Source organism: Silurus aristotelis, assembly GCF_946808225.1.
Source record: "Silurus aristotelis genome assembly, chromosome: 3".
Taxonomy (NCBI): Eukaryota; Metazoa; Chordata; class Actinopteri; order Siluriformes; family Siluridae; genus Silurus; species Silurus aristotelis.
In genome coordinates, this window is record NC_139576.1 from 15,168,115 (window position 1) to 15,184,580 (window position 16,466).

The 16,466-nt window shown below is 37.4% G+C and overlaps 1 protein-coding gene across 6 annotated transcripts in view; it reads right to left on the minus strand.

Moving 5' to 3' along the window:
• sema5ba (sema domain, seven thrombospondin repeats (type 1 and type 1-like), transmembrane domain (TM) and short cytoplasmic domain, (semaphorin) 5Ba) overlaps positions 1 to 16,466 on the minus strand; it is a 96,400-nt gene that overhangs the window by 64,050 nt on the left and 15,884 nt on the right. For 2 of the 6 annotated variants that reach the window (XM_083535841.1, XM_083535844.1), the window contains exon 2: positions 13,943 to 14,022. The exons of 2 other annotated variants lie outside the window; for them this stretch is intronic. The gene's annotated coding sequence lies outside the window, so the exon portion shown is untranslated. Of the gene's footprint in view, positions 1 to 13,938; positions 14,023 to 16,466 lie in introns of all 6 variants that reach the window. 2 more of the 6 variants (XM_083535845.1, XM_083535842.1) reach the window with 1 other exon arrangement.

Sequence of the window (16,466 nt, forward strand, 5' to 3'; positions counted from 1 at the left end):
ATGGGTCCTAGCTTGGAATAAAATATACTGATAAAGAAGCAGAGATACCACGTGTATCTCGCCTGCCCCTTTCTAAAGCTCAGTATATATTTTCAGCGAACATAAACCTAAAGAAAAATCCACTCTTAACACCTGCTCGAACAGATATGGTGCTAAAACTTGAACTTGTCATGCTAGAGCTGCTGTCAACACCACTTTGCTTGTCATCTCAGTAACCTATGCAATTCTGCATTCTGTGACTTTGACGTCTCGGCTACTTCTACATTGGATTTAAAATTTGTTTTAGGGTAGAGTTTGTTTTAAAGGGGACATAACAGTTTTGGCCAATCTCATGTTAATCCTAAATACCTACTTTATGGAGTAGTATTACAGCGTTCGTATCTACGCAGAGTCTTTAGTTTGATCAGATTTGTAAAAGAAAGATTCAGCTTTACGCATCCTGAGCTCCTGGAGGCATCCCGTGGGTGGAGCCAAAGAGTCGAAAGCAGGGCAGCTTTAGTGTAACAATCATCTGCAAGCTGTGACATCACTGTGGAACAAAACTTTAGAGTCTTACATTAACTATGGCTAATAAAAAGATCTTCTGGGAGAAGTATCTATACAATGAATTCTCCCATTCATGTCGTCATGAAGGGCCATATACTTGAAAAAAAAAAAGTTCTGAAAATTATACGGACCCGAAAGGAGTGTATTTGGCACCAACAAGTTTTTGAAACTTTGACTATGTTTAGCATGAGAATTCAAGTCTAACAGTATACATAATTCAGGATGCCTAAAATAGCATCAGACGCCGCTTTAAGGTTATAGCTGTGTTGCCCTTTTCAATTTCACAAGACAAGAATCTGCTCCTTTAAAGAAGACAACATGCTGTACTAATTACCTACGCAAATACAAAATCTACACCATGCACAACAGCATTAAATGAATGGGAATTTAGTACTGGCTTGAAGAGATTTCAGTTTTGTAAAGACCTAAAGAGACAAAGACAAAAAAAAAAAAAAAAAAAAGACTGCACATGTGTAAGGATATCAATGTGTTCTGCACCTATCCTTGCGGGTAATTACGTCAAGCAGGTGAGATGGCTGTTAGTCTCAGACAACAGTGAGTATGATCTCATCAGAGCAGGGCACATAAAGGTCTACTCAATTAGGAGGCCCTCTGTCAGCCCGAGACAGCCACGAAATAAGAAGGCAAGTTGAATTCAATCAGAAATGCTGTCACGTCCATTCGAGCACACACAAGCACGCACCATAGAATAGCTACCCTTCATTTTAGGGTGGCAGGGAATTAAAAAAAATAAATAAAAAAAGAGCAAGTGACATATTGCAGTGAATACCTAAAGCATCAAAGTCCTTGAGACCAGTAAGCTCAAATCGCTGCAGGAATTTAAGGGGTGCACTTTTGGAATTTTAGGCTAAGTAGCCTGAGGCTCAAACGTGCATACATGAATACAAAATCTGCTTTCTCTGCAGGTCACCACAAGAGAGAATGACCTACAGTCTAATAGATGTAACAAAATGCTATAAAGACATGCTGCAGTTGGATCTAATGGCCATGCCTCTCTGGAATGCCTCAGTCTATCCGCTGAATCTCTCCTTCCACAGAAGTGAGTCGCAATACTGTTTGTGCGATTAACTATCCCATGCACGTTCTCAGTATTTAATAAGACAGTATGTGTGTGATCCTTTGAAGGCTAACTGACAATGGCTAGATGGACTTTTATTCTGTTCCAAGGTCTCAGGATAATTTTTTTGCAGCCGCTGGCCTACGGGGGTACCTGGAGACGCATGTCAAAGCACTCTACCAAATCCTTCTCATCATTCCGTAAGATACACTGAGTATAAATGGGTTCATGGATTTGTGTTTTGCATTTAAATAGAAGAACAGCTCAAAAAGTCAAAGGACATTGGCTACCTGATCATCATTCAATGGACAGCCAGTGAAATCTAAGCCTGGGCTTTTTCTTACACATGTAAATCTGAAAGTTTTACATTTTCTTACACTCACATTAGCGTTATATTTCATTTCTCAAAGGTTACACAGTAAAAACTGATCGAAAACAAAATCTCTTCTTGTCAGTTCAGTCTGAATAAAATGGAATTAAAATGGAAAGAGCATGTCCTATTAAATCTACTTTATGAAAAGGCTGCTTGTGTTTTAGTGCAAAAAAGGTAAAAATGCCTTTTCAGATATGTGATTGCAATGTGATCTCAACATTCTTCATAGATCTGATGTCCCTGTGTCTAATCACCATGTCTAAAAGTACCTATTTTTTATTATTATTATTATTATTATTATTATTATTATTATTATCTATGCACTAAGACAAAGGAGTTGTCTGATTTCTTTGTGGAATTAAAGCTTTTTTTTATATTTACACATGGTGGCCTAGGATTTAATGATACTCTTAGAGGCATCGGTATGACGAAAATGTTTCTCCAAACTATGTGAACACCCTGTGAAAAACAAAAAACAAAAACAAACTATGTGAAAATACCCGTCTGAATATAAGAAATAAATGCATAACTTAAAAAGATACAGACTAGAAATAAGTCAAATTATTTGCCAGTGCAGTAAGATAATTATATTCAAGAAAGATTTAATTAAATTAGGGTTTGTAAAAGAAGAAAATGTTTTAAAATTAGCAATAAAACACTTATTCCAAGCAGTCAATTTAGTGTAATTAACTTAAAAAATAGATTGTTAATTATTTCTTTTTACTTTCTGCTTTTTTTAATTGTGTGAAAAGATCTTAAAACAAGAGCTACCAAACAAGAGAATTACGCTTATTTTATGAATTGTCATCATTGTATATTTTGTCTTAAAATGAGACAAAGCTTTTAAACTAAAAACAAGATTACTATTCAAATCATGATGGCAATTGTTTATATAAATGAAGACTATATTGTAACACAGTAGTTGCGATGCAAAAAGAACGCAAATTTATTGCAACATAAAACATTATTGAATGTATTTGTCATTACTGAACACTGAAAGATATTCAACATAGTATCTTTCGGCTTCTCCCGTTAGGGGTCGCCACAGCGGATCCTCCGCACGTTTGATTTGGCACATGTTTTTACGCTGGATGCCCTTCCTAACGCAACCCTCCCCAATTTATCCGGGCTTGGGACCGGCACTGAGAGTGGCTGGGGATGGTTCCCTGACCGGGAATCGAACCCGGGTCGCAGCGGTGAGAGCGCTGCATCTTAACCACTAGACCACCAACATAAAAAACCGAAATTAATCTACCGTATAAACAACTTAGTAAAAAGCCATTAGTACTTTGTATAAAGAACAAAGTTCCAAAAAGTGTGTTCTAACTTTTTACTGCAGTTTTATAATTTGTTATTAGTTTGTAAAATAAATGTGTTGGTGTTGACATTAAACAAGCATTTGCAATGTGTGATTACTGAGTATTTTATACTATGCAACCTTAAAACCAGTTAATACAGCTAAAATAAAAACAATACAAGGCTGGCCTCAAATAATGTCTCTGATTGGAAAATAAGTTCAACTCGCAGATAAAATAACTAACATTAAGCTTTACTAACTAAATAAGTAAAAAAAAAGATCATTTTAAAACAATCTGCTCTGGCATAGCATTTGAAAAAAAAATGAGATCAATAAAATATTCATGGCTGGAAATAAGATTATATGAGGAGTTTTTGCACTGAATTAATGTGAATACTCAGGTATTGTGTTCAGGACTCATTTATCAAAGTATGAATTGGGCATAAGACAAGCTAAAATATTCAATATTAGGGTTTCTAATGAGGTTTCCTAGTTGGCCATCCTTGGAACATTTTATTGATTTTGATGTTTCATTAAATTCTTCTTGTTTTAGTTTTCCTTTGTACTTTAATTAATATATCTATTTAAACCCAGGAATCAAGAATCACTTGTCTGTATGTACCTATTACAAAGCATAACAAAAGGAATATAAATAAGGTAAACTATACTAAAGCTGCTGACCTGTCTGCAGGCCGAGTTGTATTGAGCTACACTATGGCTTGTATTCACAGCTTGGTGCTGCAGGAAAGGTTAGGCTTGTATAAAATCTTAGACCATAAGCAGGTCACATTAAGAATGCAAAGTAGATAAATTCTGAAATGTATGCTATGATGATCCATTGCATGCAAATTTCTTAGTAACATTGGTAAAAGCATGTCTTCGAGACCATCACTGCATTATGAAAAGACTGACAAAAACATTCTGTGTCACCACCATGATTTTAGAAAAGGTATTTCATCACAGCACTGCAATACATTTGCTTTTACAAGACAGTAGACAATTGTTAAAAGCTGGTTCATGGAGAATCCTGTATTTTCTTTCATTTGGAAAATATTTTTGCAGACAGAAAACCAGAGATAATGTTTAAACTATAATCATGATTATGGTTAGGAATCACAAGTCTACTATATGCCTATATATACGCACTGTAATTTACTGCTCCTGGCATCGATCTTTTATATCCTTTTTTAAAATGTTGTGTACATGTACTGATGTAAATTCTGCATAGTCGAAAAAACATTCCAATGCATGTTGTACTCTGTGTGTGTGTGCACGCGCGCATGAGAAAGATAGAGCGAGAGAAAGGGGGAGAGAGAGAGAGAGAGCAATATAATCAAAAATCTTTATATTTTCAGATTTCTAACTCATTTCTCTATTAGTTTGAAATACATGTTTGTGCTCCATATTTAATGTGGTTATAAATTGTCAATTGACACCCAGAGAGCTAGAGCAGCTCTGAAACAATCTAAAAGTCCAGATCGAACAGCAATCAACATTAATCAGCTGTAATTAGCAAATGGTGCATGTGATCACACTATCAGATTCAAGACCCCTCTGTATTGTATCTCTCAGATGAAGATTAGCTGTTAATGACTGGGTGTCAAAAAAGGGCAAACTAAGAAAAGAAAAAAAAAGTTGTAAAGTCAAAATAGTGTAACTCTAACAAGAGCCAGACTAGTGACCTGGATCGGCCTGGCTACCAGACCAGACTATTCAGCAGTTATTGATTACAATGTTTCCATCAAACTATTTGTGGAAAACTTTGAGCATTCACAATTATATGCTATTTGCCTGAACTACTAGCACAGTGTAGATTTTTTAAACTAAATTTAACTGTACATTTTCTCCATTCACTTCCTTCATTGATGGGTATGTAGCCAACATCTAGCAAAATTAGCATTGAGATTTGTCTAAGTAATATCAGCTGCCTCATAATAAGTCATTCATAAAAAATAAATTGTCCTTCCAATCTCTAAGGACTATTCTATACCTTCTACTTCCTTTTCAATGCACTCATTTGTAGATGTTTATATGTGTAACTAAAGTGGGAAACGATGAAACCAGAACTTTTAATCCTCTTCTCCTCTTCCACTGCCCTCATTAGGTATATGTCAATAACTGTGCCATAGCTGAAGGCTTATCTCTGACAAGCTAACGCTTCACTTTCTGTTTATTTACATCTTACACATGCATGCCTGTGAATGTGTTCAATAATTGCCAGGCAATGAGAGATAAGTCTTTGCAAAACCACTATAAACCACTCTGAAATATCAGATGATGATTGTAAAACCCAGGCCAGTTATGGAGACGTTTTTCTGAGAGTGTCTGTTTTAGTAATATCTATTTTAATTTAGCAATAACATGCAAATTGATTTTGTTTGTCCCTAGCTTGTCCTGTATGACAACTGCTGATGGAAATCAGTACTCTGAATGCGGATGTCTGTGTTCGCCCTGTCGCGTAAAATGAACAGGTATTTGGCTGTTGTGCTGTGTGCTTGTCAGGGCACATTGATCAGTGAGAGCCAGCAGGCTAAAAGATGAGTAGCATGGCCAGCCTGGAAGGCGTGCTTATTGAATCTAGCTTGAGCGCATTCATCACTCAGCCGAACTGCGCTGCCAGGGGACGTGATACAGAACTTTAATAAAACTCACCTGTGGACGTGAAAGGAGTAGACAGCACAGCCTCTGCCCCTCTGAAACAAGTCTTTTACAATGTAATTAATTTACCAGTCGCACAATCACTTTCACATTAAAATGTACAAAGATAGCAATAATGGAGGTGAAAAGCTGACATGATTTGAAAAGGAGGCACGGAGATTAAATTACGGCATGCCGATACGCCTGTGGCACGCCATGCCGATGTGAATTATGTGTTTAATGTAAAGCTTTGACATTCAATCAGTGTACTTTCTAAATATTACATCCTTTATTATAAACGGGGGACTGTATACCATTGGCAAAAGCTCCAACAATGCTTAAACTGAGCTCAGGGACTAATTAGTGCGGTTTTCTGAGAAGTACGGCTTGTGTGTAGGCATGTCTGATGGGGACGCAAGAGGTTTGGTTTCTTATCGTTTTTTTTTTCTCTCTCGGGATGCCGCTCCTTTTCAGAGCTGGTGGCCAAGCAGGCATGGCTGCTGGTTTTCCTCCTCCACCACCTCCTCTCATCCCACCCCTCTGTTCTGTAGAAGGGAGATGCCAGGCTCCGTGAGCACATCCTCCCTTTCACAATGTGTTCTTTGCTTTCATTTCTCTCATCAGAAGCCTAAACACGAATCTCTCTCTCTATCTCTCTCTCTCCCTCTTTCTCTCTCTCTCACTACAATGAACCAGTTTATTGATCTGTGTCCCTCAGCTCAGTACACATGCACACAAGCACACTCACATGCCACACACTCTCGCCTCACATGTAGTTGTTTCATTATAAGAATTGTTTTTTTTGTACTCTTTCAAACATAGAAGTGGGTGTTATTATTCAGTAATTTCTCTTTTTCTATTTCTTCTCTAACTGTTAACTAGCTGGACAAAACCTTATAGTTTTTTTTTTTTTTTTTTTTTTTTTTTACAGACAAGTACCATCTCCGGTAGCACTGTACAACAAAGCGCGGATGTAGATTAAATTTAATTGTTTCTACTACTCTAAATAGATCAAGTCAATTTAGTGCAGAGGTTTTATCTCACGAATAAACAGTACTCTGCATATTAATAACCAGGACAATCTTTGCCGCCACACAAATCCAAAGTAGCTAATGACCTCAAAGTTCTCAAGGTCCCCTTATCCGTAGCACTTCAGAGTTCTTGAGGCGAATGCATGATGGCTAGATTAAAGGATCTGATTAAAACAACTGAACCAGACCTGACCCCATAAATTCCAGCAAATTTCATGATTTACAGCCAACAGATAAGGATACTCTAATATGAAAAAAAAAAATGCTTCACAAATTTTATCACCCCGTGTACATGCAAAGCCCCCTGAAGATATAGATTAAACTTTGCTGTACTGTACCCTTGTCCAGAAATTCGAGGTTGGCCCGTGACCCCTTAAAACAATGTCTGTGCAGCATGTCGACGCAGAGCTTTCAGGCTCTTTGTGCACAGAAGGGGCACAGAGATCAGCGGTTTCGCAAACAGGGTCAGGATTTAACACAGGTCGGGGCAAAGTATACTAAGTTTCCCATTCCTCTGAAGCAGCTTATATGGCTTCATGACATTTGCTTTGTACATGCAGATCTTTATGAGGCTATTAAATCACAACAGGCACATTGTTGTAGGATGTCTGGACTTAGGCCAGGCAAATTAAACAGGCCCAGATAAATGTGAGTAATAACACGGAAAATATAGAGACCATATTTATGCGATTGTCAAAGAAACCGCATAGGCCTGCGGTAAACCACAGAGTTGTGTTGTTATTTTTATTGTTAACAGCACAGGGTCAGTTAATTTAAGCAGCTGGCTTTTTCAGCTCTTCTACACACATTTGACAGGAAATTTATTATCGTTGTCTATGAGAAAGATGATTATGGTCAGTCCTCAGGGCTTTGATGGAATCTTATCTGAAAATGACAAATACGGTGAAGACATCAACTTATCAAATGTGTCTCACGGCATGAAATATGTGCACCAACTCGCAGCTTGGAAATTCGAGATCTATTGCGTATATAAGCAGAATGCTTGTGCACATTCCTTAGCTTTAAATCAACGATATATCAGCTGTATCACCGTCTCTCCAATGCTCCCACACTTGTTTTTTTTTTTTTTTTTTTATCCATCACCATAAGAGGTGCTAAAACTGACAACAAAGATGACTTGCAATATAACCCCAAACAGCACATAGAACTTTAATTATACTACAAATGAAAATAAATATATTTCACACATACAAGTGCACATTAATAAAAATGTATTTGCAAAGGCTTAATTGTACTGAGCAAATGCTCACAAAAAGAAAACTCTGACTACAGAGAGAGAAAGGTGAAGGTGAACCGCTAACAGCTGTCCAAATGTAGGTTTAATCCTCCGCATGTCTGTCTTGCAGGTCTTTTGAGGTTTAAGCACATAAATGTGCAGACTAAACACTCTGACCTTATCAGCTAAATCTTTTTTGACTAGAAGATGAACACAGATTACAATCCTTTTCAAGCTGTCCTAGATGACTTCAGCTGTGTAAGGCATAAATCAGACATAAGTATTTATAAATGGTTCGCTTTGTTTAAAGCTCCATTTGCTTTACATCTGTTTCGATAATGTTGCGGACTAAAGAAACCAGTTTGAATGTAAATGGGATTAACCAGTACTGCTTATTCACATGATAAAACATTTGATATTTCTCTGAAAATGAAGGACTTCAAAAAGAAAACTGTCAGTATGTACTGTCTATTGGAAAGTATCATTATAATTTTTGGTCTTTGACAACAATCACCAAATAGTGTTGTGCAGATGGTGAAAAAATATTCTATCCTACCTACAAGCATCATATTTATTTTTATTTTTTTTTACAAGTTTGTGCATGCCTCCTAAAAAAAAAAAAAAAAAAAAAAAAAAAAAAAAGACACAGATGGAACCTGCACACAGATCCCTCTTCCTGTCTGAATCTTTCACGACTTCTTTCTTTACTATTTATGAGGTTCACTTCACAGGGGCAGTCATATCCTTTACTATACAGAGCCTGAGGCTGAATAGCTAGAAAAACAACAAAAAAGAAATAAATAAATTAAATCACCAGCAAGTTAAAAATAAATGACATGCTTTTGTTTCAGTCCTCTTTGGTCACTTTGCTAATGATGGTTAGGTCCCTAAATGGTTTTTCCACATGGAAACTAATGAGTTCATCTCACCTGTGTGAGAAAACAGTGGACCGTTTGTTTCACTCGCATCGCTATAAAAAATGACAAAAGAAATTAGTGACTATTGTTCAGAGTCACTGAGTCACAAATGAGCATTTGAGGGAAAATTGTCTTCAAATGGACAACCAATGAGAATGAAAACTCAATTATTTATAGTCTCATTTTTCGCAACAAATTCAAATGAAGAGCTCCTGAGATCGTTTGCGGCAGCTTCATTTAGCTGTCTCCCGCTGCTCACTAATTTTCTTTATAAGAGACCGTCCTGGATCTCTGGCCATTCTCCAAACCTAGATGTACTGTGTACAGGAGCGTCCAGCTATAATTAGGTAAAGGGCTGTCTGGTCCCTCTAATTATTCTTGAATGTTTAAACAACAACACAGAATTACAGCTAATTGATGGTTAGTTTTCATGTGCAGTTCCCATATTTTCTGAAAGCCCCTTGATGGTTTTATTAGGTTGGATTGTCTTACTGATATTTGTGCAGTGTTTCTTTATTAATAAAAAAAAAAAAACCAAACATCAACCAAAAACTTGCCGCAAAAGTCCACTTTGAGAATACATGTACATATCACTGTATACATTTTCATATGACATACACATTCAGTACACCTAAGGTGAAAACCTTATTCTAGTCATATACAGGAATAATCTTCCCTGCCCTTTATATGTTGAATCACCAGCCAAATCTGCTGAGGATCTCCTCTACACAACACACCCCCACAGCTTCAAATCATCCCTGCCTCTAGACCTTCCTCAACACCTCCCTCTCATAAATCTCAGGAAGCATTTCACAATCTTTCTCTGCCTACCAAAGGCCATATGGACACCTACACAAACATGTTCATAAATATTGTGTCCCCGAAGGAATTCGGTCGTTTCGAAATGAACAGTAAAATCATCGCTGCGCTCCCGTACAAGTTGAGCGAGAGTGCTTACGGTAATAATGTGCACAATTTACACAGGTTTTAATACTTCAAACAAAGTAATCAGCAAACTCAGAGATAGAGAAGGAAGGAGGGAGCGAGAAAGTGCTCAGAGGCAGGCTGAGCACTGAGAGGCACAGCCCACATGCTGATACACTGAAAGGTAAGACAGAGACATAGGGAGAGAGAGAGAAATGCAGGACAGAGGGGGGAGAAAAGCAATTTAAAAGCAGATTTATGTTTTTATTGCATCTCCCATTCCATGGGACATCAGCTGACATAATTGGCTGCAGACAGCAAGTATTTGGTTGAAGGAAAATAAACAGAGTTGGCCACTCATACTGATGATGATCAAATTAATTATTAATCCCCTAGACAGATGAAAACCCCTTAGAGTATTAAATTAAGTATATATCCCAACATGTTTTATTTACATTTTGGATGGTATTGACAATCAATTAAAATAGATCTTACTAAGTCTAAACCATGAACTCTGGTACATTCTCTTATCTATCACTTGGACATGCCATTTGCAGATATGTTGTCATCACTCCTATTCATGATCAGTACATATCAAACACCTCTTTAGCAAAATGACATTTGATTTATTTCTATATCTCATCCAGAATGAAAGGAGTTCCCTTTCGAGTCTGGTTCTTCTCCAGGTTCCTTCTGCAGTTTGTCTCAGTGTTTTTTTTTTCCTTGCCACTGCCTTCTCACTAGGCATTCAACGCTATCGGATTTCTGTAGAGCTGTCTATTGTTAACAGTGAAATAGAAATAAACATTTTAATTGAACTAAACGTTGGAGCACATTGCTCCATATTCCTGCATTGATCACAAAATTAGGCTCATTAGTGATTGCAGACTGACTCATTAAAGTGTCTTGCAATAACGACATCATTTTGACCTTGTAATTCTGTGAAATAATAATAGCATAACAAGTTGCTATCTACCAAGTTACTCTGAACTCTTGGCAATATTCTCCCCTTGTATAAGTTCTGAGCCATGCTTATCTCCATGGCCTTTAGACCCTTTGGTGCTTTACTTTGGTGCCTGACTACCCTTTGGAACCTACTTCGAATTCTTGCCTGATCGTGCTTTGACCCTTCTCTGTTGCCCCATTTAGATTATCACACTGTGTCTTTGATTTGTAAAAAAAAAAATTAATAAAAAAGTATCTGCAACGAGTCCCTACAAAACTCCTGAGTCTGGTTTGTTTCAGCAACTTTCGTGAAAAAAACCCAACAATTCTCAGCTCCACCTAATTTCTATACTGAATTCATTTGGGCCCACATGAAATTGGACCACAGATAACACTGATATGCTTCAGGCACAATAAATGATTCACACTTGTGCAAGAAACCTGTCCTGTAATAGCCAGCTCCCCCTTTCAGTCTCTCAAAGGTTAAATATAAGCTGTAACCAAAATGTTACCACTAAACCTTGGTTGTCTGGATAGCTTTGTAATAAAACAACATCTAAAGAGATATGTTTGTTCATGCACCAAAACTAGGCTGGGAATGTGTCTTGGCTCTGCTGTGGCAGGGTTTTTTGCCGTACGGCCCCCTTTATATAGCCTGGTGTGAATAGCTCTTCTGTGTGACCGGCCAAAGATCTGCCAGTAGACCCTCTTTTTGTTGGCTGAATGGGCACAGCTAGGCCATGTCTTAAGGCACACTAATGTGCCATGGCCAGACCATAAAGGCTGTGTGGTAATTTGCCAGGGATAATGGAATGCCTTTAATTTGGTCGGGGGGAAAAGGGGACTTAGAGCAGCCTTATAGAGGAGGAGTTCCATTCTAGGTCTTACTCTATTCATAATTTTAAAAGGGTTTGTTTTCTTCCGGCTCATTGTTATCTGGAGTCCAATATCTGCAAACAACAGGTTGGGAAAAAGAAAACAACATAACAGTATTTTGGCTCTATTACAAAGGGAACGGGACACCAGATAAACAAACAGAAAGCAGATTTTTCTTCTTCTTTGCTGCAATGCTGATGTCATTTGGGGGAACATTTAGGTCACAGATCAGGTTTTGGAAGAAGCGCTTAATAGAATATGATGAGGGGAAGGGTTCAGGGAGACTGCACACCAAAGAGGTAAGAGGCCTGGCCTGTCTGTCAGAGTATACGCAGAAATTTAGAGCTAGTGCTAGAACTCCAAGTACTTTCATTTGTTATCGCATGTCCCCAGATGATTTGTGTGCCTCAGAGTATACTGCTCCACTAAAAACTGCCTTCTGCGGGGAGCCAACTGTAGTTCATTCAGTTGTTATATCACAGTGAATTTTTACATGCAAGTATGCATGCTTGACATTTTCGGAAAGGGAAAAAAACAGCATCGTTTTGTTGGAATGTTACACATCAACGGTCAAGCTTTGATAAGCCAACAAACAACCAATTAAACATATCAGCATGTTGGAATGACTCCCACAGCTCCCAAAAAATCTCTGCTCTCTGTGTGCATGCATGCGTGTGTGCGCGCATGTGTGTGTATACACATGTGTAAGGGGGAACAGTGGTGAATGCTGGTGAAGGGTCTACATTCCTGGCTGTACTTCATTAACATTCTTTCTATTGAAATGCCCCTTTTTCAAAATGTTCACTTAGTCTACATCCGCATTTGAAGCATTATTACATCTTAACTTTTTTTTCCTTCAGCTGCAACACAACACATTTATTAGTGACACATCTGTCAAACACTAATTTTTCACGTCAATTCTGTCACAGGCATTATCTTTTATCTGTCATAAATAGCAAAGACTGTCATATTTTTAAAATCCTCCATCACTAAAGCAGTGATAAAAATGTAAAAGAAAAAAAAGGAAAAAAAAGAAAAAAAAGTAGCACAAGCTGCATTTTTGTGCTTTGCTTTTGCTGTTTCTGTAGCTATTACTGGCACTTCTGTTCCTGAGAGACGTGTGGGTGCAGGAGAGGTGCAAGCAGCGATATGTACATGCACATTGAAGTGCAATGCAACAAAAAAAAAGCCAATGACCATACAACTGACATGTATTGGATATATACCTCAAAAAGGAACCTTGAAAACAGCTCAAACATTTCTGGGAATAAAAATACATCCGTGTCACATTTCAGTGCAAAATAGGATCTGTGCCTTTTTGTGCCACTGCGATGTGGCCAAACTCAAAACAGTGGGATTTTACAAAGCCTGGCTGACTTTCTACAGGGATAGAGATGGAGACCAGTAAGGAGAAACAGATTTAAAGGTTAGAAGACTAAAGGATGCTAGAAGTGAGAATATTTTCATGCAGCCCTTTACTGAGCAGGTCACCCAGCTTCTCTTTTCTTTTTTTTGCTCTTTGGTTCCTCACTCGGAAGGCTTGCTAACTAAAGAAGTGCAGAAAGTAATAAGGGTACATTGAGGCACTGCAGAAGTTAGAGTGTATATATATAAATGTGTGCATCGGATGAGGCTGGGATCACATGCGATGCAACGGAAACGATGTACAAGTTTGATGAAAGCATTTTATTCGATTTTACTTTCTAAGTGTGGCACTATACACAATATTAACATGATTTAAGCAGCTAAAAAAAAAAAAAAAAAAAAAAAAAAAAGGTACAATGTGGGATAAATAATTTTTTTTTACATAAATCATAAACCTTTTTTAATATGAATTGATCGATGTAACTGAGGTTGAGAAGCCAAACAAATCTGCTTTAATCAACTCCAGCTTCAGGTTAAAATCTAAACCCAGGTATAGATATTGAAATTCCGAGCACACACGCGCACACACACACACACACACACACACACACACACACACACACACACACACAGACACACAGACACACAGACACACAGACACTGCATTACTCCACTTAAGTAAATTGAGGTAATAAGTGAAATGAACAGGGACCTACTTCCACGAGCACATCACGTGGACATCATTCTTGAGGTGCAGGGCTGTCGCAGAAACAGTAGGTAATCCTTTAGTAAACCCCTGGGACAAGAAGCACATGAATGTTCATGCATTAACATTTACTCTCATAAACACACCACTAATGTTCTCAATGCAGGAAAGTGGCAGACGTGTGAAGTGATAAAGAGAAGGTGCTTTAGCCGGTGAGGTTAGCCGGTAGGCACTAAACAACAGGACAATGGCTCCTCCTCTCATAAAGAATCACTCAAAGAAAGCAAAGTTTGAGGAAGTGCACTTGACTGACAGCATTTTAATCCTTTCTAATGGTATCTCACTCAAGAGGAAAACAATAGGCTTAATATTTGCATGCTATTAAAAAAAAAAAAAAAACATTATTACATTGTACCAAATATAAATGGCCAGAAAAATCTAAACCGTAGATCTTTGTTTCCATGACAACCCACATTTATTGTTTATAATGGTGCTGTGTTGACCTTTTTAATTAGCCTATTATCTGTTTTTTTTTTTTTCTTTTTTGGGGGGGGAAATTCATGCATGGAGTGAAACAATGAAATAAAAAAGGTAAGAGTTGGCTTTCTTAAATGTCATTATATAAAGATTCGAACAAAAGACAAAAATGGTTTGATCTCATGTATAATTTTCTCCATTTCTCTCTCCTACATAAATACTAGAAAGTAAAACTGCTTTAAAAAACAACAACAACACACGTAAACTGCAATGTATCAGCTTTTCGTATTTTTTATTTTTTTTTACTGCTTATAAGAACATAGTGTAATCAACCATCACATTAATAATGTCTGCTGAAACATTAATAAATTCATTGTGAATTGTCAAGATGAATTTTTTTAGGGCTGAAACGTTTCCTTGAGTAACTCAAATAATTTGCCTTGATGCTTCGTTTCCACACGGACCATTATCACTGACGCACCACCTGCGAAATTCTGGACCGTTCTGGGGTCTCATTTAAAAACGCACAAAACGGGGCTAAAAACATGCGCACGCCACTTTCCGTGCAAAGGTTGTTTCCGCGTTTTTAGCCTTGTTTTGTGCGTAAACCACATTTATAAATGAGACTCCTGGACAGGTAAACACAGAAAACACTGCAGAATGAAGGAAACGACAGAAAGTTTAGGGATCATTTCAAACCAAAACATAAAGAAAACACCATACGGTGCATTTACCTTTTTGTAATTATTATTTATGATATTTTATTTTAAAAATTGTAAATTTTTAATTGCACTTAAATGCACTAAATGGGTTTCATTTCCACAGACATTCTTGTATGCAATTTCAGCACTAAAAATTTACATTTTCTAAAAAGGAAACAAATAACATTCATTTAAAGAGACCCGTTTTATTTTCTCTTGTATATTTAATATTGCTATTTAATGAAGAAAAAGTACTTCTTATCCGGCTACTTGATTAATCGATTGACTAATCGGTAGCCCTAAATTTCTTTGTTCGTTTAAATCATTAGCCAATTCTGGTTATTTTAATTATTGTCTTAAACCTGTTTATCAGTATTTTCAAACCTTAAAAACTTTCAGTTAAAACACTGAGTTCGGGAAAATATAAAGTTATTTCAAAAAGCCAATTTTAAACATGGCACAAAACGAATTCAAGCATATTTCTGTTCATTTGTTTATTTATTTTCATTTGATTCCTTTATGTATCTGTGCACAATTAAGACCGTTGCTTTACTGTGTTTTCTATACTTAAATGCAGTTCACCTTCTACCGTGCCCCTTAGTTTGCACAACAAGCCTCTAAACCTATAAGGGCAGTGGCCTGTAGCGCAAGACTTAATTAAGCTTAGGCACAACACAAAGCTTTCCCTCCAGAAGCTTGCCATGTCCCTGAGGACTCAGCTGGTTTATGCTGTGTGGTGTAGTGTAAAGCCAGTGTAGAGACCAGGCCAGAGTAATTAAGGAGGAAATAATGAGGCTCTTGAACGAACCCCTGCACTGATGATCTGACTGGCCGGAGTGCCAAGTCTACGTTCAATAAATCCATTAACAACGTCTGTGAGTCACCACTTTAAAAGGTCATCTTAGCTAGCAGCATGTGCAACTGCGACCAGTGGCACTGAAAAAAAAAACTCTGAGTACTAGCACATTTAAATGCAAAAGTTTGACAGGAAGTTATTAATACTTTTTAAGCGCTGCAAAAAAGTCATGTCAGTTTCTTGTATCATACTGGTAAGGACTTTATGTCAGTGTGAAATAATGAAATCATCAAAACTTTTGATGAATAATGAAATCACCTGGAAGTATTCAGGTTTTTAAATGAAAGCCAGTTTTAAGTATGGCAGACCTGAAACACACTACACGCTAGAAACAAATTACAAGTAAAAGCATTTACGCAAAGTCTTTACGTTTTAATCAGTGATTAGTGTGTAAATGAGAAACGGGATTATCCGAATGTCCCTGAACATAATGCCATGCTAGAGATGCTATGGCACTGTTTATACAGCCCATGTCCCACTATGCTACAGGGGGAAGCTGT